General features: G+C 47.7%; 1 protein-coding gene across 2 annotated transcripts in view; it reads right to left on the reverse strand.

The window, feature by feature from the left end:
- Positions 1-7,130: 7,130 nt before the first annotated feature.
- LOC136572793 (uncharacterized) overlaps positions 7,131-22,834 on the reverse strand; it is a 68,432-nt gene continuing 52,728 nt past the window's right edge. For both annotated transcript variants that reach the window (XM_066573694.1, XM_066573693.1), the window contains exon 12: positions 7,131-9,405. The gene's annotated coding sequence lies outside the window, so the exon portion shown is untranslated. The remainder of the gene's footprint in view (positions 9,406-22,834) is intronic.

Here is a 22,834-nt window from a genome sequence, read left to right on the forward strand (position 1 = left end):
CAACACTGCAAAAAGCAGTCTCCACAGTACTGCACACGGTTAGATGTGGCCCTAAGAAGGACCGTTGGGGTTCTTGAAGCCTAAAATACTCCTAACGCTCTCCCTATAGCAGCTCCAACAAGATAGCACTGTCCCTGATCTCTGTCAGAATGCATCTGTGGCTAGCCGCGGGAGGGGCCGATTTTTATACTCGGGTGACACCTGATCTCGCCAGCCACTCACTGCAGGGGGGTGGTATAGGGCTTGAACGTCGCAGGGGGAAGTTGTAATGCCTTCCCTGTCTTTCAATTGGCCAGAAAAGCGCGCTAACGTCTCAGAGATGAAAGTGAAAGTAACCCGAACATCGCGTGGTACTCGTTACGAGTAACGAGCATCTCGAACACGCTAATACTCGAACGAGTATCAAGCTCGGACGAGTACGTTCGCTCATCTCTACATAAAACCCATTTTCCAAACGTACGCTCTACTGGCAGAGAGCCAGCTGAGACTACGTATTGCTGTGTGTGCCCTGCTCATGCGAGTGTATCACAGGCACATGTGCAGTGTAACTCTTTTTACTTTTTATTGTGTATGGACAGCGTTTCATACACAGCCTATACAAAAGTACAGGGCTGATGCCGCATGATACGCTGGGAAATAGAGCATGCTGCAATCTATTTCTCATACGCAGTGTCTACACACACATGTAAGGTGACCAGATTCCCAATGGCCTGTGGTGGCCCCACCTGACCAGCGGCGCTGCACCTGACCAGGCTGCTGGGAGCCGGAAGCCGGGGAGTGCTGACAGCGGGATGCCTTCGGAGGAGGTGAGGGGGAGCGCCACATAGTATGAAATCAGCTGCAGTTGATTTCTAGTCAAAATCCGCACTAATGGTACAGATTTTGACTGTTTTTTTAGATGCAGAATTTGCTGTGGAAATTTCTGCCTCGGACATTCTGCAGCATTTCTGCCATGTGTAAACATCCGCTAAGTCAGCATGAGGCAGGCTGTCATGTGCAGAGTGGCCTCAGTAGTATTATCACTCCCCTATACCAGCCCCAGCAATAATAGTGACCCTCACAGTACCCCAATAGTATAAGCGCTCCCCCATACCAGCCCCAGCAATAATAGTAACCCCCATACTACCCCAGCAGTATTAGTACTCCCTTATAACAGCCCAAGCAATAATAGTGACCCCCCGCAGTAGCCCCAGCCAGCAATAATAGTGACCCCCTATACCAGTCCCAGCAAGAATAGTGACCCTCATAGTACCTCAGTAGTATTAGCACTCCCCTTTACCAGCCCCAGCAATAATAGTAACCCCCACAGTACCCCAGTAGTATTAGCGCCCCGATATACCATCCCCAGCAATAATAGAGATCCCCATAGTAGCCTCAGTAGTATTAGCGCTCCCATATACCAGACCCAGCAATAATAGTGACCCCACCATAGCCCCAGTAGTATTAGCGCCCCTTTATACCAGCCCCAGCAATAATAGTGACCCCCATAGTGTCCCCAGCCAGCTATAATAGTGACCCCGCACAGAAGCTTCAGAAATAATAGTGACCCCCGACAGCAGCCCAAGCAATAATAGTGACCACCCCACAGTAGCCCCAGCAATAATAGTGACCCCCGATGTTAGCCCAAGCAATAATAGTGACCCCCCCCACAGTAGCCCCAGCAATAATAGTGAACCCCCACAATAGTCCCAGCAATAATAGTGCCCCCCCCCCACAAAAGCAAAATAGTATTAGTGCTCCCCCTAAGACCCATATACTTACCTCCTCCTGTTCTTTAGAGCACTGCTGCTCTTCTCAGTGCTGCTGCTGGCATTAGTATGTGCCCACAGCAGCATCTCCTCCCCCTTCTCTTCTCTTGCAGAACCAAAGAGGAAGGGGGTAGGGAGGGGACGAAGATCCTGGATGCACACACTGCCATCAGTGTGTGCATTCGGCCCACAGCACAGCAGAATGATTACCGGCTGGGAAGCTGCGGCACCCCGGCCTGTAATCACTATAATGGTGACCGATGTCAAGGGACAAAAGCAGGACAACTGTCCTGAAAGCAGGACAAATGGCTGTCCCACTGGGGTCCCGGTGGAAAGCGGGACACAGGGTTCCAAAGCGGAACTGTGCCACCTAAATCAGGATGTCTGGTCACCTTACACACGTGCATGGATCAATGAAAATCCATTGACTCCATTCACCGAGTATCACACATCCATACAATGGACGCGTAATACGCGGTGAAAACAGTTGTGGACATGAGCCCATAGACATTAAATGCTGCTACTACTGGCCAGTGGTGCTCACATGGATATCACTGTTCAATCAATCAAAGCAGGTGTGGTGTCTTAGATTAAGGCCTGTTTCACACGGGGGCGACATGATATGGCTGCAAGAAAATCACAGTGATATCTCATCTGTGGTCAGTGCGATATTGCTGCATTTTCTCGCGGTGATACTGCGATTTTGTGGTGCTACAAAGTCACACGACTTTGTAGCACGGTGTTCGAGGATTTTCAGGGGAGGAGGGGGGTGAGCTTGAAATATAAGCCCTAGCCCAAAAATAAGCCCTAGCTGCAGTAAAAAAATAAATAAATAATACATCACCTAAGAGGCGCTGCCATCTCCAGCACATCTTCACCTCTGAAGCTCTCCGGCAGGCTTGCCTGAAGTATTCTGACAGTCCTTCCTGGATTGGAGGATCAAAATCCCTGCCTCCATTAAGGGCTGTCTGTGATTGGTTCATGCGCACTGTGGCTCAGCCAATCAGAGCCGTCGCTTGATAAACCCATCACAGCCATTCATTGAATGGCTGTGACTGGCTCATCGAGTGTTGACTCTGATTGGCTGAGCCATGGCGCTTGTGAACCAATCCCAGCCAGCCTTTCCTGGAGGCGGGGATTTTAATCCTCCAATCCAGAAGGCCTGGCAGAAGAATTCAAGTAAGCCTGCTGGAAAGCTTCAGGGGAGAAGACGTGCCGGAGATGACAGCGCCTCTTAGGTGATGTATTATTTTTTTTGGTTTTTTTCTACAGCTAGGGCTTAGATTAGAGCTTTGACATAATGATGCATAATGATGCACACAATGTGCATCAGGTAGTCAGTGAAGCTGGTGCAACCATCTTTGTTTGTCCAAGACAGAGGGTATCTCCTGCAAGTAAGACCCTTAGGGCATGTTTACCATCTTCACTTGCATACTTGGATATGTTTGTATATTCCTTTTATCTTTTTCCTGAGTTGCCTTTTATCAGACACAAATATGATAACTATAAAGTATTTATTTCTATTTTATATTTTTTTAGTGTCCCCAACATTTCTAATTGATATTAATGACGCATACTCTGCATGCTGGAGACTTTCTGTCAAGCTACACACAGCTGCTACGTAGCAACTATACAGTGGATGGTAAGAAGTAGAATGCAGCTGTTCACAGGAAATTGGACTTTACTGCACACCTCTGTAATGGATTAGTTCAAATGATTCTCATTAAAACTATTCCCTAAGCAGCACATTTTGTAGGAACAGGTGCCTAATTTGTGTGGGCAGCTCAAAACAACACTGGAAGAACTTTGCAATCTTCTGAAGAATTTGAGGACCATAAATAATTTGGACTATTTTAGCAATGTTAATGTACTCTGCATATACTGTACCCATAACAAGGACAAGTATGATGAGAGAACATATGACATGTATAGATTCATAACTCAACTGTGCGTAAAGACTTCCCAAGATTACATTAGAATCTTACCCCAACTAGTGTGCCACTTTCTCTGATGCTCCCAATGGTTTGGGGCTTTAAATGGGTATTCACATCTCTGCTTTTCAAAGCCAAGGTGGGAAAACCTGTCTCTGTTTCTGACCACCTATCAGAAGCAGCGGAGCGCTTTAGCACAGCGCAGTTTGCATAGCGCTTATTGAAGTGAATTAGAGTTCCGGAATTAGAGTTATTTCAACGGGAGCTACGGAAACGGTGCTACACTGAAGCACTCGGCTACTTTTGCAGTTACCGGCTGAGTGGCCGGCAAATGTAGCAATGGTTTCTGATCTCGGCTATAAAAAACTGAGATTGGAATACCTCTTTAAGGGTGATTTCACAGGGCAATAAAATAGCGCGATTTTCACACAATGCGAGAGTGCGTAGAAATGCTGAATTATTAAAACAATGATTTTCAATGATTTCCTTCACATTTGCGATGTTTTCACTCATGCGATGTTGCGATAAAAAAAAAAAAAATCGCAGCATGTTCTATCTTTCTGCGTTTTGAGATTTATTTATTTTTTATCGACCATGTTTCCCTATAGGCCCTCCTGTGGAACAATGCGTTTTTAACATTAGAAAGTCCTATTGACTTTCGCGCTATAAAACTGCGCGAGTTTATCACGGGCAGCAGCGATGCAAGATTATTCTCAAGAAAGAAGCATCACTGACACTCAAATAATGCCTGAACACAATTGCAATTTTGCTGTGATTTACTAGCGGCAAAATCGCGGTCGCTAGTGTGAAGGAGCCCTCACACGGGCATTTTTTTTGCAGTGCGCTAAGCCTCCATTCATTTCAATGGGCTTCTCAGATGAGCGTTTTAGCATGGCGCTTCCAACACACGCTAATACAAACACTCTATTTTCAGGCGTTGCAGCGTGTTTTTGATGCCATGCATCGCCCAGTGAAATGAGTGTACAGCATTTTACAGCATTTTTAACGCTGCTTACTATGTTCTCCTTCAATGGAAGTCTTCAAACAGAGGCAAGACAGATATCTGTCAGGGATGATTTAGTGATCCTGCATTGAGCAGGGGGTTGGACCCGATGATCCTGGAGGTCCCTTCCAACTCTAAACAACCTCAACACAATGTGTATGAACAATCCCTTGAACTCCCACCACCCACTGCCTTGGAGAGCCCACTCTGGGCAAGAGTCAGCCTCATCCTGCTCCCTCTTCTGCTGTTGTAGCTGTCTCTTCTTCCATGTTTCTCCCTGTTCATGCAGTAGCCTCTGAGCACAGAAAGGCAGTTTTGTTTAGCATGCCTACTTTAGGCCTCTCCTATGCAATTGGCGATTTGAGCCATCAGTGGGAAATGGAGAGCAGAAGTTGAGCCGGCACCATCACCACCACCTTCACTGACATTGACATCTACCCCATATTCCCTGTCCCAAGTTAACAGCCCCCATTCCATTGCCCAGCTATGGGAATGTAAAAAAAAAAATACCACTCCAACCATTCATGAGCAAAAAGCCTGAACGCTAGCTAGTGGACACAGACATCTTTTGCAATCTCATGCTCTGTACTAATCCATAGTACGAGATGGCTAGCCACCATTTCTTTGCCCAAAAAGCTGTCCCTGCTCAACAGCACCATGTGAGTGATAACATGTCCCTGGCATTGAAGAAAGCTGTCAGTGGCAGGGTGCACCTGACCATGGACACCTCGTCTAGCAAGCATGGCCAAGAGTATATCCTTCACAGTACACTTGGTCAATGTCCTGCAAATGGGGCATGATGTGGAAAGTGGTTGTCCATGGTACCCCCAAGAGTTGTAGGACATTCATCCTTGTCTGTCCCATCACCCCCCTCCTCCTACTCTTCCTCCACCTCTTCATACCGCCTTTCACATTGACACCATTATTTGTATGTGACCAAATCAGATCTCCATTCAGCAGTGCATGTGCTAAACACCAAAATGCTGTCCTAAAACTCATATGTCTAAGGAAGTGCAGCAACATGGCCATAGAGCTGTTGACAGCTCTACAGGCACAGGCTGACACATGGCTGACCCCGCACAATTTGAAGACAAGCAAGGTGCTGTTTGACAATGGAGTCAACCTGCTGGCAACCCTTCGCCTTGGTAAGCTCACACGCATACCTTGCCTGGCCCATGTAATGAACCTGATAATGCAGTGTTTCCTAAACAATTACCCAGTTTCACATCCAGTGCTGGAAAAGACAAAGAAACTGTGCTCACACTTTTGGCATTCACACCCAGCCACTGCTCATCTTGCAGAGGTGCAGCGACAGTTCGGGCTATCACCCAACCATCTCATCCTTAACAGGCCTACAATGTGGAATTCTACATTGCAGGCGTTACAGAGACTAACGCAGCAGCTGAGAGCGATCCCAGAGTAGGAGATGTTGTATGCCAATTCATCATTACTCAACACTGCAGGGAGAGTGGCTTTGGGCAAGAAATGGGGGCATCTTCTCCAACATGTTTCTCCGCTCATAGGAGACGTAAAAGAGGAAGGGGATAATGTATGTCTAAAGGCAGGGGAGGGTTAGAGTTTTAGGGTTAGGGAACGTTCCTTCCATCCATCACTAACCACAGCTGTTCTATGTGGATGGCATGCCTGCCAGAGAACACTCTTAGCCCTGACTCCCAGGAATGTGGGCCATCTCGCAGTGCTTTTAGAAGGACTTTCGCATAGCCCACATTAAAACCTTAGATTATGAGTGGCCATACACCTTGATCTCCGCTACAAGACCCAAATGACAAATCCTATTCCTGCAATGGAGAGGGATTTCAAAATGCCCAACTATTAGGATAGCCTGTTAAGCAACTTGAGCACAGCATTTCCCCATGGCTACGGGGATCGATGCGCAATGGATCGCAGTTCTGAGGCTCATGGCGGATGGGCGGGAAGCTGCCGCAAAAGCACCACCACTAGCAGTGGAAGTATAATAAAGTTGTGGCATAGTTTTTTAGCCTGTGGCAGCCTACAGAAAAAAAAAAACACAGACTTAAGGCTGAACGTCACAGGCAGCACGATGGTCCAAGAGTATGTCATATCTCAAGTGGATGTACTCAGACGTAGCATTTGACACTGGCATTGACTGTCTAAGCTGTACAAGTGGCTAGAGCTTGCACAACATGCTTTAGAGATGCCTGTCTGCCCCGCTTCCGGTGTGCCATCAGAAAGGGTGTTCAGCACAGCTGGGCGTGTGATAACTGACAGACGCATTTAATGGGAGTCTGAATCAATTGTCCAGATTCTCAATGATTTTCATGAAATTGGCCCAATACCAACGCAAACGAATTATTCCACTAATCGCCCATGACTAATAGTAATCTAACATAGTTAGTTCAGACTTCTGTTCAATGCAATGCATGTATCATCAATGAAAATTAGAATTTTGATTACTAAGTGCACATATGTTTTTGTCTCATTTATTGATACAAATTTTACAACAATTTAAAAATACAAGTACTAATAGAAACAATCATGAAATATACAAGCTTTTTAATTAAGCAATACAATAAATGTTCAGCTACATATTGTAAAAACTAAATCTGTTTCCAAATACATTTTTCAATCTTTTAAGGAATCTATAGATCAAGTAAAGACACTGCTTGCTGTTTGCTAAAAATAAGCTTAAGGGCGCCCACCCACTGGCGTTTGCGATTTTCGTGCGTGAAAAACGCAGCGTTTTCCCCGCGTTTTCCCCGCATTTTTCGCGGCGTTTTTTGCCGCGTTTTCGCGGCTTTTCCATTAATTTCCATTGACTTTCATGGGTGCATTAGGAGAAAAATAAGGACACATATGCAACTGACAGTTCCTATGTTAAAAAACGCAACGCAAAAAAAAAACGCCAGTGGACAGGAGTACATTCAATTCTAATCGCTCTTGAGAAAAAACGCAAAACGCAAAGAAAAAAAAATCGCCAGTGGGTGGGCGCCCTAAAGGGGGAGATTTAGAAGCATTTTCTTTGCGGAAATAAGCCACAGAATTTGGCAAAAAAAAAGTTTCACAGGTACATCACCAAAAAGGGGAGTGGCTTGTCGAGAAGAGGTGTGGCTAACACATTTAAGTATAATTTACACCAGAAACTGGTGTCAATTATACCAGCAGTTTACTGCAGTTCCAAGCTGGTATAGACTTCTGTCTGGATGTATCGAGCAGCCAAGATGTGCCCGAGGCCCAAGGCGTCTTTTACAGGGTTCAAACTCTAGGCTAAAAGCTGTAAACGCCTCAAGGGGGCTTCTTAGACGAGCGTTTAATCACAATTTTTGTGCTCTATTTTATTGCGTTTCAGTGACTTTTAGCGCATCTCATCACCCATTGCAATGATGTGGTGCGTTAAACGCTGTTCGAAAACACTGTAAAATGCTGCGTTTTTACAGACGCCTGTGTGAGAGCAACCTAAAACCAGAAGAGGAGTGTGCCTCTTCATATATTAGGCTCATCATGCACTGATGGGGATAATGTTAAAACTTGCATATGAAACGCCAGTCCTAACGCTTTCCAATCCACTGTCTGACGTCTAAAGACATTATGATTTAAGCCTATACGGCTCTGATGTTGGAAAAAAATCCATCAGGGTTCTCTTACTGTATATTGCCAGTACTGGCTTTAGCCAGCAGATGGCGCCATTGTATAAGAGCAGAAAAAGAGTAAGCCCCCTAGGAAAACCAGGATACAAATTGGATTGGAAAGGGTTAAAAATCTCCTCCAATGTCTTTTTTTTCCAAAGCTCAAAACACCCTTCCAAGCTCCGCACAAAAATGGCCACTGACCTCTTTAGGTGAAGGTGGGGTTCACATGGAACGGAATTGCCGCGCAGACCCTCTGCACGGAAATTCCACTGCATTGACAGTAGCAGCAAAGTGGATGAGATGAAAATCTCGGCCACCAGCTGCGGAACTAACCCGTGAGAAAACTGACTTGCGGAATGGAATTCAAATCCACGGCATGTCAATTATGTCGCTGTGGAATTCATGATGAAACCTGCTTCAAACCCTCCACCGAATGGTGCAGGTTTGGAGGCAGGCATTCAGCAGCTGATCTGCCGCAGAGTGTCCGACCCGTGAGGACGCAGCCTTAAAGACTTGCCAAAGTATAGCAAAACAAATGGCAAATAATGAAATATGCAGCCCATATTCAACAAATCTTAGTTCATTGCACTTTGCATTACGTATTAGATCTGCGAAATACAGCGGTGCTACATATTTCTACTAATATCATGGCTGCAGAAGCAATGTGTCGACCCTGTTAAAATTCCATAGGACTATTTGCATTACACCAAATCCATAACTAACAGAAACAGATGGAACTACTGACACATGCTATCACTAAGGACCCCATGTTGGTCTAAGACGTGTCAGAAGATGCGCTGTACCTACGCTGTTGGGATTTTATTTATTATTATGAGGACCATGTTTGTAATGTATGCTGGGTCAACACATACTGTTAGGTTTTACCACTATAGAACTTTATAACTAATTGGATATGTAAATAAACAATCATGACAATCTTTTTCTGCATTGGTTGCTTTCTTGTTATGATACACATTGAGTCTGTTATGGTATGTTGGATGGAAATCGGTTTGGAGGAGCGTTATACATAATGTTCGTTTTCTCATCAGACTCTTCATTTCATTTGTGAAGTTCATTTTCATTTGTTGTCAGTCCTTACATCTCCAAGCATTGATCTAAGGAAAAGCAGAGGCAGATTTAAGGGATTCAATAAAATCTTTTAAAGCCGTCTTCACGCACAGCAGAAATGCTGTGGGATTTCCACAGTTCGAATAAAAGCGGAAATCCACAGCTTTTACGGTACAAGGCAATACTAAAATCTCCTTCACATGCAACAGAGAATTTAATATAACAAAGCCAAACATGTTTGATAAACGCTGCAGATTCTCAATCTGTATCATGTCTATTTCTGCTGCAGATTTAAACCCTTGAAGGGTTAAAACCCCGTCAACGGTCACACTTGGGCGTATGAGCAAAAATGCTCACATAAGCACAGTGCAGTAAGCACACTTTTGCGCATGTTTTTGTGCATATTACTTTACGTTTTGCGCTTGCAGCGTCATTTTACATGGGTATAACGCACGGCTGCACAATGATTTAAAAGGCTATATAGCCTAGGTAGTTCCAGATGTGTTCTTTTTCCTGCAAAACTGCACAGCATATTACACAATTGTGTGAGTATTGAGTGTGCAAATGGGGCCCTATAGGGCCTTTGGTGGACAAATGCACACAAAAATAGAGCATGTTGCATTTTATTCAATTGTGCAAAAATACTACTATGAACAAGCCCTAAATCTGCACCATTTAGATGTAAATTTGTCCTGTGTATATTTAAAGCATATTTGCTGGGGGTTTTCCACTGTGAAAAGCGTGCAGCAGATATCCTTAGTGTGAAGGTATACCAGGCCTTCTTTCACATGTACTATTTTGGTCTCATTTTTACCCTAAATGAACATGCAAAAAAGGCTACAATTTCTCATGTGTTAGAGGTGTTCGGTACTATTGTATCTTGTCTCCACCGGAAGTATGGGTGGAGACAAGATTTAGGCTGCTTGACAGCCCTGAGTGGATGATTGGCTGATGCAGTTGCTCACTGTCCCCGAACCTGTTCCACTGTGAGCCTGCATCATTGCCCCGCTATCACTCTACTGGGAGCCCTGGGATATTTTCTGTAGGCGGCCACCGTGAGCATTGCTCCGCTGTCACTACCACCAGCCCTATGATCCCCTGGGTCACACAGCGGCTATCAGGGCAGGATGCTGACTTCTGCATGGATGTAGTGCCTGCCGACAGCCTTCAGAAAAAGCGAACAATGGCCCTGCAGAGTAGACCCCAACACAGACTGAGCAAGGGACGGAGCTGTCAGCAGCCACCGCAGCAGAGAGCTGGCGGGTGGAATGCAGCAGTGAGGCACCACAGCAGCAGAGAGCTGGCGTGCAGGAAGGAGCAGTGAGGTTCCACAGCGGCAGAGACACGGAGGGTGGGATGGAGCAGTGAGCCGGCATAGCAGCAGAGACACGGCGGGGGACGGAGCTGTGAGGCACCATCAGTGAAGCACAGTGGCAGACACCCGGCAGGGTGGAATGGAGGTGTGAGGCAACAGTGCGACAGAGACATGGGAGCTGAGAAGGCAGTGCGGCGGCAGTAGCAGAGTCGAGGGTACAGTTAGGGTTATTCTCAGTGTTAGGCTTGCATTATTAGCTGTACATGCTTCCATGTGACAGGGGCGCTCTGAAACGGAAGCATTTACAGCTAAAAGTGTAAGCTTGACACTTAAACTAAGCCTAACCTTCCTCCCAGGGAAACATCCATCTACACGCTGCTAGGACCTTGTGGCAGCCAGCCAATCAGCAGCTTGTGGGCGTACACTGGGTGTATACAGCCCATCACTAGGTCTCCACCCACACTTGTGGTGGAGACAAGATACACCAGTACCAAGGTTTTTCTTTGGGGGGGGGGGGGTAGTTTTTTTTAAATCACACATTGCTTACATGTGTTTTTTTTTCTGCAGATTTTCTTTTCCATAGAAAAGTCTGTGAAAATGTCTGCAAAAAAATATTAACCTACAGCCTTCTGTGATTGCAAAAAAAGCTGCAATTCCAAATAACACAAGTGGAAAAAAAGACAGCACCAAAGAAAATGCCTGAGAAGTAATGTGTTTTATTCCATTTCTTATTAATTTTAATCCTATTCACATCGTAAACTACTGTAGAGACCATTTTATCCTTACAGCTGTGCAGACTGCACACGCTCTTATTTATGTGTCAGTGGAATCTGTGGTTGAAACCTGATGCAGATACATTATAGATTTGTCACCATTTTCTCATCTGGAACTACTGAAATATCTATAATAGTTTACATAAATGCATCAAATATTTCCAATAGAAAAAGATTTGTCACTTCAGTCAAAAAAAAAATTAAAATTCAGCTTTTGGCCAAAGTCCCGGAGTTCTACAAGCCCCCCAAAGTTTCATTTTACCTGAGTGGTGCCATTACAGAAATCCTGTGCTGCCTTATACCAGGCTGCAGCAGAAGCCTTTGCAACAGGAGAGCAGTGTTGTTGTGATTGATTCAAAGTGAATATAGGAAATATACCCAAAGGGCATCTGTTATGTCTGCAAATGACGTGCTGGACCTGCACCTGCGATTATGCACAATAATAGCCCAAAGTGCAGCAACTGAAATAAACACAAAATAAACGGGAAGTCTTCCTAAACACGTGACAACGAAGGAGTGGGCCCTGCCTAACACGTCAGACTGATCGCTTCGATAGATGCGGGCCTGCACTCGTTCCTGGGACCTAAGTAACCCTACTTGGCCAACAAAGTAATGGACAAAGCAAACCCCAAAAGGAAACACAAATGAAACACCACACTTAGCTGGTGGTGAAATCGCAGCACACAGAGCCGTCTTCTGTTCACGTCCCAGCGGAAACCACGCTATCCACGGAAGCCACTTACTACCAGCTCAGACAGCGAGCAACTGGCAATTCACAGCAACCTAGCTCAGTATCCAGCCTAGGTAAATACCCAGCTAATTACCCACAGATGTGACTACATTACGTCACACCTACTGAGCTAGAAGGGGCAGAACCAAATCTAAAACCCACACCAGACTCTGTCAATCTGGCAGCGATCTCAGCACTCTGCAACAGCATCATGTGATTCCAAAGATGACTGCTTGTCTATAAGATTCTAATCAGACACTAGTTATAATGGGGCCTGGAGAATACAATGATGTATTTTTGTTAGCCAAGCTCCATAGCGCATTGTTTGTTGCTGCCATTTTTACTTTTTTCTAGCTAGGGTTAGTTGTGTGCCCCTGACCACTGAGAGCTCATTAAGGAGAGGTAATTAACATACAGGATGCCCTGATTAATTACTGTCCTGGAAAATATTGAGTCAGAGATATAGCAAACAGTTGATGCAACAATGTGGAAAATACGTTGTAACGGCAAAGGATAATAAGCAGAAAGACAACAGGAAAGACTGGAACACGTATAGACACAATGGGGGCATTTGTGAAACTGTTCGCTGTGCTGACTGATTTTTCAGTTTTGACCAGAGTGTTCCTTTAAAGGACTCTGTAATGCAATCAGTTGTTATCAAGTGACAGTTCAACGTGTGTCTTGAAGATAACAAACATGATTCTGCAACAGAAAAACATACTGTAGGAATATGTTCTAAATGCCAGCACTACATATAAAGCCAGGTGACACTAAACCACATAGGTTTTACCACAGATATACCTGTTTTACTTCACCTGTCTAAACAGGATTTATGTTTAGCTTACAATATGTGTATATATATATATATATATATATATATATATATATACTGTATATATATATATATATATATATACATATATATAGAGAGAGAGAGAGAGAGAGGAATTAAAGTATATATATGTATACAGTGGGGGAAAAAAGTATTTAGTCAGATACCAATTGTACAAGTTCTCCCACCTAAAAAGATGAGAGAGGCCTGTAATTGACATCATAGGTAGACCTCAACTATGAGAGACAACATAAGAAAATGCATCCAGAAAATCACATTGTCTGATTTTTAAGGAATTTATTTGCAAATTATAGTGGAAAATAAGTATTTGGTCAGTAATAAAAGTTCATCTCAATACTGTGTTATATATCCTTTTTGGTAATGACAGAGGTCAAACGTTTTCTGTAAGTTCTCACAAGGTTGGCACACACTGTTGCTGGTATGTTGGCCCATTCCTCTATGCAGATCTCCTCAAGAGCAGTGATGTTTTGTGGCTGTCGCTGGGCAATATGGACTTTCAACTCCCTACAAAGGTTTTCTATAGGGTTAAGATCTGTAGACTGGCTAGGCCACTCCAGGACCTTGAAATGCTTCTTACGAAGCCACTCCTTCGTTGCCCTGGCGCTGTGCTTGGGATCATTGTCATGCTGAAAGACCCAGCCACGTTTCATCTTCAGTGCCCTTGCTGATGGAAGGAGGTTTGCACTCAAAATCTCACAATACATGGCTCCATTCATTCTTTCATGTATACGGATCAGTCGTCCTGGTCCCTTTGAAGAGAAACAGCCCCAAAGCATGATGTTGCCACCCCCATGCTTTACAGTAAGTATGGTGTTCTTTGGATGCAACTCCTCCAAACACGACGAGTTGTGTATCTGCCAAACAGTTCTACTTTGGTTTCATCTGACCATATGACATTCTCACAATACTCTTCTGGATCATCCAAATGCTATCTAGCAAACTTCAGTCGGCCCCGGACATGTACTGGCTTAAGCAGAAGGACATGTCTGGCACTGCAGGATCTGAGTCCCTGGCGGCGTAGTGTGTTACTGATGGTAGCCTTTCTTTCGTTGTACCATGTTCTCTGCGGATCATTTACTAGGTTCCCCCGTGTGCTTCTCGGATTTTTGCTCACCGTTCTTGTGATCATTTTGACCCCACAGGTTGAGATCTTGCCTGGAGCCCCAGATCATGGGAGATTATCAGTGGTCTTGTATCTCTTCCATTCTCTAATTATTGCTCCCACAGTTGATTTCTTCACACCAAGCTGCTTGCCTATGGCAGATTCCGTCTTCCCAGTCTGTTGCAGGGCTACAATTTTGTTTCTGGTGTCCTTCGACAGCTCTTTGGTCTTCACCATAGTGGAGTTTGGAGTGTGACTGCTTGAGGTTGTGGACAGGTGTCTTATATACTGATAACAAGTTCAAACAGGTGTCATTACTACAGGTAATGAGTGGAGGGCAGAGGGGCCTCTTAAAGAAGAAGTTACAGGTCTATCTTGCTTTTTTGTAGGTGACCAAATACTTCTTTTCCACCATAATTTGCAAATAAATTAGTTAAAAATTAGGGATGAGTGAGTATACTCGCTAAAGAACTACTCGCTCGAGTAATGTGCTTTAGACGAGTATCTCCCTGCTCGTCCCTGAAGATTCGGGGGAGCTGCGGGGGAGAGCGGAGAGGAACGGAGGGGAGATCTCTCTCTCCCTCTCTCCCCCCTCCCCCCCCCCCCCCCCCCCCCCCCCCTCACCCCCCCCCCCCCCCCCCCGCTCTCCCCTGCTCCCCGCCGCGACTCACCTGTCAGGGACGAGCAGGGAGATACTCGGCTAAAGCACATTACTCGAGTAGTGCTTTAGCGAGTATAATGTGATTGTTCTCAGCAAGAGAAACGACGTAATCTTGTAGATATGATACCTTTTAATGGCTAACACGGTACCAGATCTTTGTTTTCATTAGCGAGTATACTCGCTCATCCCTATTAAAAATCAGACAATGTGACTTTCTGGATGTGTTTTCTCATGTTATCTCTCATAGTTGAGGTCTACCTATGATGTCAATTACAGGCCTCTCTCATCTTTGTACGTGGGAGAACTTGTACAATTGGTATCTGACTAAATACTTTTTTTCCCCACTGTATATATAAAAAAGAGAGAGCGAGAGAGAGGGAAAGGAGTTATAGTATTTCACGTGGTGGAAATCCACGGCGTTATCCCGCAGCTATTAGGATCAATTGAACCTCATAGCTTTTTGCCTTGCAATGTTCACGCTGCGGAATTCTACCGTGGAATTTTGCAGTGTGAAAGAAATCGTGGCATGTTCTAATTGCCGCGAAAAAACGCACGTCCGGCTTCCATTGTAGTTAATAGAAGCAGTCCGTCACACAATATTTCGGCTGTAAGCACAGCAAAAGTATTGCGGGATTACGCGTCACTGCCCACTGCCAGTGTGTCATGCGCTGCACTGCGCACCGGTTCGCTGGACAGGACTCTGTAGAGGTGAGTATTGGGTCTTTGTGGGGTGCTGTATCGGACTCCGATGCAATATTCCACTAGTGGAGTCTGCCAGCGCCGTGGGCAGGAGGCCTTACACTAACAAAAGCAGAAAACTTGCTTTTGCGTGAATGTGATAAGTATAAATAAATAAACATATTAATTAGAGATGAGCGAGCACCAAAATGCTCGGGTGCTCGTTACTCGGGCCGAAATTTTCGCGATGCTCGAGGGTTCATTTCGAGTAACGAACCCCATTGAAGTCAAAGGACGACCCGAGCATTTATGTATATCGCCGATGCTCACTAAGGTTTCCATTTGTGAAAATCTGGGCAATTCAAGAAAGTGATGGGAACGACACAGCAACGGATAGGGCAGGCGAGGGGCTACATGTTGGGCTGCATCTTAAGTTCCCAAGTCCCACTATTAAGCCACAATAGCGGCAAGAGTGGCCCCCCCCCTCCCAACAATTTTTACTTCTGAAAAGCCCTCATTAGCAAGGCATACCTTAGCTAAGCACCACACTACCTCCAACAAAGCACAATCACTGCCTGCATGACACTCCGCTGCCACTTCTCCTGGGTTACATGCTGCCCAACCCCAACCCCCCCCCCCCCCCCGCACGACCCAGTGTCCACAGCGCACACCAAAGTGTCCCTGCCCAGCCTTCAGCTGCCCTCATGCCACGCCACCCTCATGTCTATTTCTAAGTGCGTCTGCCAGACAAACCGCAGGCACACATTGCAGAGGGTTGGCACGGCTAGGCAGCGACCCTCTTTAAAAGGGGCGGGGCGATAGTCCACAATGCTGTACATAAGCAATGAGAAATCCAATCCTGTGCCACCTCCATGTGGAGCTGCACACGTGGGCATAGCAATGGGGAACCTATGTGCCACACGCTATTCTGTCAAGGTGTCTGCATGCCCCAGTCAAACCGCGGTTTTTTATAAATAGTCACAGGCAGGTACAACTCCGCAATGGGAATTCCGTGTGCACCCACAGCATGGGTGGCTCCCTGGAACCCACCGGCTGTACATAAATGTATCCCATTGCAGTGCCCTGGACAGCAGAGCTAACGTCAGATTAAATGCAGGTGGGCTTCGGCCCACACTGCATGCCCCAGTCAGACTGGGGTTCTTTATAAGTAGACACAGGCAGGTACAACTCCCTATTGTGAAGTCCATGTGGACCGACAGCATGGGTGGCTCCCTGGAACCCACTGGCGGTACATAAATATATCCCATTGCAGTGCCCATCACAGCTGAGGTAATGTAATAATAATAATAATCTTTATTTGTATAGCGCCAACTTATTCCGCAGGCTTCGGCCCACACTGCATGCCCCAGTCAGACTGGGGTTCTTTAGAAGTGGACACATGCAGTTACAACTCCGTGTGGACCGACAGCATGGGTGGCTCCCTGGAATCCACCGGCTGTACATAAATGTATCCCATTGCAGTGCACTGGACAGCAGAGCTAACGTCAGATTAAATGCAGGTGGGCTTCGGCCCACACTGCATGCCCCAGTCAGACTGGGGTTCTTTATAAGTAGACACAGGCAGGTACAACTCCCTATTGTGAAGTCCGTGTGGACCGACAGCATGGGAGGGTACCAGGAAGCCACCGGCAGTACATAAATAAATCCCATTGCATTGCCCAGCACAGCTGAGGTAATGTCATGTTTAATGCAGGTGGGCTTCGGCCCACACTGCATGCCCCAGTCAGACTGGGGTTCTTTATAAGTAGACACAGGCAGGTACAACTCCCTATTGTGAAGTCCGTGTGGACCGACAGCATGGGAGGGTCCCAGGAAGCCACAGGCGGTACATAAATAAATCCCATTGCATTGCCCAGCACAGCTGAGGTAATGTCATGTTTAATGCAGGTGGGCTTCGGCCCACACTGCATGCCCCAGTCAGACTGGGGTTCTTTAGAAGTGGACACATGCAGTTACAACTCCGTGTGGACCGACAGCATGGGTGGGTGCCAGGAAGCCACCGGCGGTACATAAATATATCCCATTGCAGTGCCCAGCACAGCTGATGTAACGTCAGCTTTAATGCAGGTGGGCAAAAAATTAATTGGATTACACTGTAGGCGAGGGCCCCAGAAAATTGGTGTACCAACAGTACTAATGTACGTCAGAAAAATTGCCCATTCCCAACCAAGAGGGCAGGTGAAACCCATTAATCGCTTTGGTTATTGTGGCTTAATTTGTAACTAGGCCTGGAGGCAGCCCAGTTAAAATAAAAATTGGTTCAGGTGCAAGTTTCAACGCTTTAATGAGCATTGAAAACTATAAAAATTGTTTGCAAAAATTATATGACTGAGCCTTGTGGGCCTAAGAAAAATTGCCCGTTCAGCGTGATTACGTCAGGTTTCAGGAGGAGGAGCAGGAGGAGGAGGATGAATATTATACACAGATTGATGAAGCTAAAAGGTCCCCGTTTTTGATGGTGATAGAGAACAATGCTTCCCTCCGAAGGTGCAGCCTACGTATTGTTTAGGTATCGCTGCTGTCCGCTGGTGGAGAAGAGAAGTCTGGGGAAATCCAGGCTTTGTTCATCTTGATGAGTGTAAGCCTATCGGCACTGTCGGTTGACAGGCGGGTACGCTTATCTGTGATGATTCCCCCAGCCGCACTAAACACCCTCTCTGAGAAGACGCTAGCCGCCTGACAAGCAAGCACCTCCAGGGCATACAGCGCGAGTTCAGGCCACGTGTCCAGCTTCGACACCCAGTAGTTGTAGGGGGCAGAGGCGTCACCGAGGACGGTGCTGCAATCGGCTACGTACTCCCTCACCATCCTTTTACAGTGCTCCCGCCGACTCAGCCTTGACTGGGGACCGGTGACACAGTCTTGCTGGGGAGCCAGAAAGCTGTCAAAGGCCTTAGACAGTGTTCCCCTGCCTGTGCTGTACATGCTGCCTGATCTCCGTGCCTCCCCTGCTACCTGGCCCTCGAAACTGCGCCTTCTCCCACTAGCGCTGTCGGATGGGAATTTTACCATCAGCTTGTCCGCCAGGGTCCTGTGGTATAGCATCACTCTCGAACCCCTTTCCTCTTCGGGTATGAGAGTGGAAAGATTCTCCTTATACCGTGGGTCGAGCAGTGTGTACACCCAGTAATCTGTAGTGGCCAGAATGCGTGTAACGCGAGGGTCACGAGAAAGGCATCCTAACATGAAGTCAGCCATGTGTGCCAGGGTACCTGTACGCAACACATGGCTGTCCTCACTAGGAAGATCACTTTCAGGATCCTCCTCCTCCTCCTCCTCAGGCCATACACGCTGAAAGGATGACAGGCAAGCAGCATGGGTACCCTCAGCAGTGGGCCAAGCTGTCTCTTCCCCCTCCTCCTCATCCTCCTCATGCTCCTCCTCCTCCTCCTCAACACGCTGAGATAGGAGGGTGCTCTGACTATCCAGCGACATACTGTCTTCCCCCGCCTCTGTTTCCGAGCGCAAAGCGTCTGCCTTTATGCTTTGCAGGGAACTTCTCAAGAGGCATAGCAGAGGAATGGTGACGCTAATGATTGCAGCATCACCGCTCACCATCTGGGTAGACTCCTCAAAGTTTCCAAGGACCTGGCAGATGTCTGCCTACCAGGCCCACTCTTCTGTAAAGAATTGAGGAGGCTGACTCCCACTGTGCCGCCCATGTTGGAGTTGGTATTCCACTATAGCTCTACGCTGCTCATAGAGCCTGGCCAACATGTGGAGCGTAGAGTTCCACCGTGTGGGCACGTCGCACAGCAGTCGGTGCACTGGCAGATTAAACCGATGTTGCAGGGTGCGCAGGGTGGCAGCGTCCGTGTGGGACTTGCGGAAATGTGAGCAGAGCCGGCGCACCTTTCCGAGCAGGTCTGACAAGCGTGGGTAGCTTTTCAGAAAGCGCTGAACCACCAAATTAAAGACGTGGGCCAGGCATGGCACGTGCGTGAGGCTGCCGAGCTGCAGAGCCGCCACCAGGTTACGGCCGTTGTCACACACGACCATGCCCGGTTGGAGGCTCAGCGGCGCAAGCCAGCGGTCGGTCTGCTCTGTCAGACCCTGCAGCAGTTCGTGGGCCGTGTGCCTCTTCTCTCCTAAGCTGAGTAGTTTCAGCACGGCCTGCTGACGCTTGCCCACCGCTGTGCTGCCGTGCCGCCCGACACCGACTGCTGGCGACGTGCTGCTGCTGACACATCTTGATTGCGAGACAGAGGTTGCGTAGGAGGAGGAGGAGAAGGTTGGTTTAGTGGAGGAAGCATACACCGCCGCAGATACCACCACCGAGCTGGGGCCCGCAATTCTGGGGGTGGGTAGGACGTGAGCATTCCCAGGCTCTGACTCTGTCCCAGCCTCCACTAAATTCACCCAATGTGCCGTCAGGGAAATATAGTGGCCCTGCTCGCCTGTGCTTGTCCACGTGTCCGTTGTAAAGTGGACCTTGGCAGTAACCGCGTTGGTGAGGGCGCGTACAATGTTGCGGGAGACGTGGTCGTGCAGGGCTGGGACGGCACATCGGGAAAAGTAGTGGCGACTGGGAACTGAGTAGCGCGGGGCCGCCGCCGCCATCATACCTTTGAAAGCCTCCGTTTCCACAACCCTATACGGCAGCATCTCCAGGCTGATAAATTTGGCTATCTGCACGTTTAACGCTTGAGCGGTCGGGCGCGTGGCGGCGTACTTGCGCTTGCGCTCCAACACTTGCGCTAGCGACGGCTGGACGGTGCGCTGAGAGACATTGGTGGATGGGGCCGAGGACAGCGGAGGTGAGGGTGTGGGTGCAGGCCAGGAGACGGTAGTGCCTGTGTCCTGACAGGGGGGTTGGATCTCAGTGGCAGGTTGGGGCACAGGGGGAGAGGCAGCGGTGCAAACCGGAGGCGGTGAACGGCCTTCGTCCCACCTTGTGGGGTGCTTGGCCATCATATGTCTGCGCATGCTGGTGGTGGTGAGGCTGGTGGTGGTGGCTCCCCGGCTGATCTTGGTGCGACAAAGGTTGCACACCACTGTTCATCGGTCGTCTGCACTCTCAGTGAAAAACTGCCAGACCTTTGAGCACCTCGGCCTCTGCAGGGTGGCATGGCGCGAGGGGGCGCTTTGGGAAACAGTTGGTGGATTATTCGGTCTGGCCCTGCCTCTACCCCTGGCCACTGCACTGCCTCTTCCAACCTGCCCTGCTGCTGCACTTGCCTCCCCCTCTGAAGACCTGTCCTCAGTAGGCGTAGCAAACCAGGTGGGGTCAGTCACCTCATCGTCCTGCTGCTCTTCCTCCGAATCCTCTGTGCGCTCCTCCCTCGGACTTACTCCAATTACTACTACCTGAGTGATAGACAACTGTGTCTCATCGTCATCGTCCTCCACCTACTGAAAGCTCTTGAGACAGTTGCCGGAAGTCCTCAGCCTCATCCCCCGGACCCCGGGAACTTTCCAAAGGTTGGGCATCGGTCACGACAAACTCCTCCAGTGGGAGAGGATTCAGAACCATTGCTGCCCATTCTGGGCAGGGGCCCGAGAACAGTTCCTGGGAGTCTGCCTGCTTCTCAGAATGTGTCATTGTAATGGAGTGAGGAGGCTGGGAGGAAGGAGGAGCAGCAGCCAGAGGATTCAGAGTTGCAGCAGTGGACGGCGCAGAACTCTGGGTGGTCGAAAGATTGCTGGATGCACTTTCTGCCATCCACGACAGGACCTGCTCACACTGCTCATTTTCTAATAAAGGTCTACCGCGTGGACCCATTAATTGTGAGATGAATGTGGGGACGCCAGAAACGTGCCTCTCTCCTAATCCCGCAGCAGTCGGCTGCGATACACCTGGATCAGGAGCTCGGCCTGTGCCCACACCCTGACTTGGGCCTCCGCGTCCTCGCCCGCATCCTCGTCCTCTAGGCCTACCCCTACCCCTCAGCATGCTGTATTGCCAGTACTGCAGAAACAGAACGCTGTAATTAAATGTGCCGCTTATTGGCCTGTGGTTGGAGGCTGACTTCGCTTACGGAACGCACAGCAGAGTCAGGAAAGAATTTTGCGCAAGCCTGCTGTAACACTTAGCTGGCTGCGTATGAATTAGGACAACTACCCCCAGCAGAGACGCAGTACACTGAGGACGGTCACAGGCAGCCCAAATAGATTTTTTTTCCCAAATTTTTTTGGAAAAGCCCACTGCCTATATAGACTGGATATGTCTTTCACTGTCCCTGCCTCACCACCACTACTGGCCCTGGACTATGTAAAATTACTGCAGACTGTTTCACTCTGGACAGGATGACAGCGGTGATGTAAGAGGCAACGCAGAGCCAGGAAAGAATTTTGCGCAAGCCTGCTGTAACACTTAGCTGGCTGCGTATGAATTAGCACAACTACCCCCAGCAGAGACGCAGTACAGTCAGGACGGTCACAGGTAGCCCAAATAGATTTTTTTTTCCCAAATTTTTTCGGAAAAGCCCATTGCCTATATAGACTGTATATGTCTTTCACTGTCCCTGCCTCACCACCACTACTGGCCCTGGACTATGTAAAATTACTGCAGACTGTTTCACTCTGGACAGGATGACAGCGGTGATGTAAGAGGCAACGCAGAGCCAGGAAAGAATTTTGCGCAAGCCTGCTGTAACACTTAGCTGGCTGCGTATGAATTAGCACAACTACCCCCAGCAGAGACGCAGTACAGTCAGGACGGTCACAGGTAGCCCAAATAGATTTTTTTTTCCCAAATTTTTTCGGAAAAGCCCATTGCCTATATAGACTGTATATGTCTTTCACTGTCCCTGCCTCACCACCACTACTGGCCCTGGACTATGTAAAATTACTGCAGACTGTTTCACTCTGGACAGGATGACAGCGGTGATGTAAGAGGCAACGCAGAGCCAGGAAAGAATTTTGCGCAAGCCTGCTGTAACACTTAGCTGGCTGCGTATGAATTAGGACAACTACCCCCAGCAGAGACGCAGTACAGTCAGGACGGTCACAGGCAGCCCAAATAGATTTTTTTTCCCAAATTGTTTTGGAAAAGCCCACTGCCTATATAGACTGTATATGTCTTTCACTGTCCCTGCCTCACCACCACTACTGGCCCTGGACTATGTAAAATTACTGCAGGACGCAATGCTCTGGACGCAATTCTCTGCACGGCCGATATACAAAAAAAAAAAAAATGTGCAACACTGCAAAAAGCAGCCTCAACAGTACTGCACACGGTCAGATGTGGCCCTAAGAAGGACCGTTGGGGTTCTTGAAGCCTAAAATCAATCCTAACACTCTCCCTATAGCAGCTCCGGCATCAGCAGCACTTTCCCTGATCTCTGTCAGAATGCATCTGTGGCGAGCCGCGGGAGGGGCCGATTTATATACTCGGGTGACAC

This window comes from Eleutherodactylus coqui, chromosome 7, assembly GCF_035609145.1.
Source record: "Eleutherodactylus coqui strain aEleCoq1 chromosome 7, aEleCoq1.hap1, whole genome shotgun sequence".
Taxonomy (NCBI): domain Eukaryota; kingdom Metazoa; phylum Chordata; class Amphibia; order Anura; family Eleutherodactylidae; genus Eleutherodactylus; species Eleutherodactylus coqui.